This window comes from Elephas maximus, chromosome 11 (assembly GCF_024166365.1).
Source record: "Elephas maximus indicus isolate mEleMax1 chromosome 11, mEleMax1 primary haplotype, whole genome shotgun sequence".
Taxonomy (NCBI): Eukaryota; Metazoa; Chordata; class Mammalia; order Proboscidea; family Elephantidae; genus Elephas; species Elephas maximus.
In genome coordinates, this window is record NC_064829.1 from 94,192,717 (window position 1) to 94,196,823 (window position 4,107).

Genomic DNA, 4,107 nt, shown 5'->3' on the forward strand with positions numbered 1-4,107 from the left:
AGTACAATATTTTTGTTTCCAAAGTACAATGGTGGAACGGGCACAAGGGAGACATTTCTATTACAGATGGGAGAAATTGGAGGGAAAGAAGGGATAACAGGCACGAAGCAAGTCCTGAACCCAGCAGAACAAATCACATTAGCTCTCAAGGCTTGAAAATAATTCTGTCTTCTCCGAGACCATCTGTGCAGTGGCTGTGCCCTCCATACTCTGGGTATTGGCAACACCCTCTGGATTCTGGGTGGAGGCCTCTCCACGCTGAGCTTCAACTCCACCTTCCAGGCCCACTGGGACGGCAACTTTGCTCCCTCGGCTTTAGGTGGCTCCATTCCCCTAGTCCATCTGAATGGCGACACCAGCACCTCAGCCCCAGCAGACCCTGTTCTTCTGTCCCTTGGGCACGGCCGCCTCGACCCCTGAGAAGGCTGTCCTATCCTCCCAGTGCACCTGAACAGCAGCCCCACAGTATGGAATGGAGCTGGCAAAAATCCAACTCTTTGAAACCTAGGAGGCTGTGGCCCAACCTTTGAAACCAAGAGAGCCCAGCTTCCCATGCTACCTCCAGCAGTTCTACTAATCTCCCAGCTGCTCCAGGGATAGTCCTTTTCTTGGAGGACAACAGATAGAGCTGCTTGGGCCTGCTTTCTGCCTGTTGAAATCCAAGGAGCAGACAATGTTCTTTCCTTTCATTCTTTCTCTGTCCCCTTCAGTCTAAACTGATGGGTTTTCTGCTGGGGATAGTTGGTTAGAACTATCAATCACAGGCTTAATCTCTTTAACCAAAGTTAGTATAGACAGGTCCTTGGTGTACATTCTAGGACATGTGACATTAGTTTGTACAAGAGAACTTTCCAAATCTTTAAGTTCTGTTTTCATTTTACACAGTTCATTTTTAAGTCCATCTCTTTCCTCTCACATTTTACTATAAACAGCAAGAAGAAACCATGCAGGCCCTTAAAGATCTTGCTTAGAAATCTCATCAGCCAGATAATCCAAGTTCATCACAAGTTCTACCTTCCGCCAAATATTTGAACATAATTCAGATAAGTTCTTTGCCACTGCATAAAAAGCATCACCCTTCCTCCATTCTCTAATCTCACATTAATCATTTTCTTTTAAAGCCTCACCAGAAGCACATTTAATGTCCATATGTCTAGCAACATTCTGTTTCTGGCGTCATATGTATTGTGTAAAATGATAGGGACTTTGTCTATAGCTCTCCTCGCTTTCTTCTGAACCCTGACCAGAATTGCCTTTGATATCCATAATTTTATCAACAGTCTCTTTAAGGCAATCTAGGCTTTTACTGCTACCAGTTATACCTGTTGCCATCAAGTCAATTTTGACTCAGTGACCCTATAGAAGAGAGTAGAACTACCCCATAGGGTTTCCAAGGAGCGGCTGGTGGAATCAAACTGCCAGCCTTTTGGTTAGCAGCCAAACGCTTAACCACTGTGCCATTAGACACCTTAAAACTCTTCTAGCCCCTGCCCGTTAACCAATTCAAAACTGCTTCTCCATTTTAGGTATCTGTTAGAGCAGCACCCCACTCTTCCGGTACCAAATTCTGTCTTAATTATGTAGTGCTGCTATAGCTGGATACCACAAGTAGATTGGCTTTAACAAACAAATTTATTTTCTCACAGGTTAGGAGGCTAGAAGTCTGAATTCAGGGTGCCAGCTATAGAGGAAGTGTAAAAAATGGCATGGTGGTGGTGTCTGGCCTCTGACTTAACAATGACTCAGGAGATTCAAGATCAGTAGCCCAAGGTTGTTTCCTATGAGGCAGAGGTCAGACTTGCGGCCTCTCTTCCATCTTTACCAATTCTGACATCAATCATCCCCACCACAGCACTATCTATTTGTCTGCTGAGTTTGATAATTCATTGCAGTGGCTACACAGAACTCACAGACTATAGTCACGATTATGGGATTTATTAGGTAAGTTACAGGTTACCATTCACCTTCAGGAAGGCTCAGGATACAGCTCTTCAGCCAGGACAGCCTCTTCTCGGCCTTGCCTGCAGGTACACCTCTCTGTCCCCTCAGCCTGTGCCCTGCTTGGGCAAGTGTTACAAAGCTCTTTTAGTTCTGCCTGTAAGTGCGTGGAGGCACCCCACTCTGCCAGCAAAGGCACTCAGTTTTCTCATTCCATGGGCCGAGAAGGCCACTACGCCATCTCCTGCTTGACTCCTGTCTCTGCTGCCACCGTTTCTCTGCTGCCGCTTCTTTCTTCGGTGTTACAGCTTGCTGTCTCTTTGAGTCTCTCTGTTGGCCTTCTGGTTCCAGAAGCTTCTCAGCACAGGGATCCCAGGTTGTGCTCCACTCCTGGCTCTTCTTTCTTGGTGGTGGTAAGATCCTCTCATCCCACCTCTGGGATGGGTTCATTTTAAGCCTAGTGGGATGGCAAAACTGAACAGGCCACTCATTAGGGTTCTATATAATTTATTTGGATAGTCCCACCCAATCATTTGGTGAGAGTTACAAAGACTATGGCTAGAAGGGCTGTATTTAGTAATTCACTGCACCACAGACCACCCCTGGCTCTTCTAGCTGTTGGCCCTTTCATACTTGAACGATTAACTTATCCCTGCCAGTCATTTTACCAGTCCAAAACAGTCACTAATAGTAAGCCCTTCAGTAGCGCAGAGAGTCCTCAGGCTGAGGTTACTCAGGTACCAGCCACTCAGGTCTGCAACAGGTGTCCATATGATATGGTTAGGTTTTTTCCAAAAGTCATCTCAACATCACCCTTTCTGGCCTGGGGAAAATTTAACTGAGTGAAGATTATTCCCTTGCTCTGAGCCTCATGATGGATCAGCATAGCAAAAGGTACTTTGGGTTTCGCCACTACTCCACTCCAGCAGTGCTTCCCCCTTAGTCCACTCTCACATTTCCAGCCTCTACAATTACAGATTTTACAATTACGATGCTGTTAACAATCAACACTCAAAGCTGAATCACATAATCCTATCAGTGTCTTCCCCACCCTTTCTTCCCAGACTCATCAGGAAGAGAGGAGTCTATTCAGTGAGGATCTTCCCTTAACCCCCTCAATTTTAGTGTAAGCACACCAACAAAAGCTTGTAAGCCAGCCACTTTATACCTTTATCCCCCCTATTTTAGATAGCCAATGTTTAAATTGCCCTTCCCTATCAAACCAGTTCTCTGAGGAGACAAGCATGTTCCTTGGTCTTGAAGAATCTTCTGAAGGGCACTACCTTTTCCTACCTGAATGCATCCAAAGGCAAACTGCTCAAAATTCAAAAAGCAAGCAGTCACTTTTTGTGTGTGCAGGTCCTTCCTTCAAATGCAAATCTTCTGTTTTCTGAGGAGACAAGCGTGCTTCTTGCTCTTGAAGAATCTTCTGTTCCTGTTAGAACTTTCAGCACCTGCAGCCAAAAGCAAAGTCCAGTTCTGGGTAGATCTGCATGTCTTTTCAAATGCAAAATTCCTGGGAGCTCAGGTTTTTGACCTAAGGACTCCATACTCTATACACAGAACTACTGCATTCAAACCAACAGCCTGTATTTCTTTCGGGAAACTTCTGGCTCCCCTTTTAGCGTATCCGATTAAGTATTTATTGACTGAAGGTGGAGTTTCACACTCCGTTATCTATAATATCCATTTCTATCATAAATCCCCCCCCCACATCTGTCAGTCTGTCCTACTGTGAGAGCTTGCGTGTTGCTGTGATGCTGGAAGCATTGCCACTGGTATTCAAATACCAGGAGGACACCCACTGTGGACTTGTTTCAGCTGACCTTCCAGATTATGACAGACTAAGAAGGACCTGATGGTCTACTTCTGAAAAAAGTTAGCCAGTGAAAACCTTATGAGTATCAGTGGGGTATTGTCTGATACAGTGCCAGAAGATGAGCCCCTCATGTTGGAAGGCACTCAAAAGACGACTGGGGAACAGCTGCCTCCTGAGAGTAGAGTCAACCTTAATGACGTGGATGCAGTCAAGCTTTCGGGACCTTCATTTGCTGATGTGGCACGACTCAAAATGAGAAGAACAGCTGCAAACAGTTGTTAGTAATCGGAACGTGGAGTGTACATAGTATGAATCTAGGAAAATCGGAAATTGTCAAAAATGAAATGGAA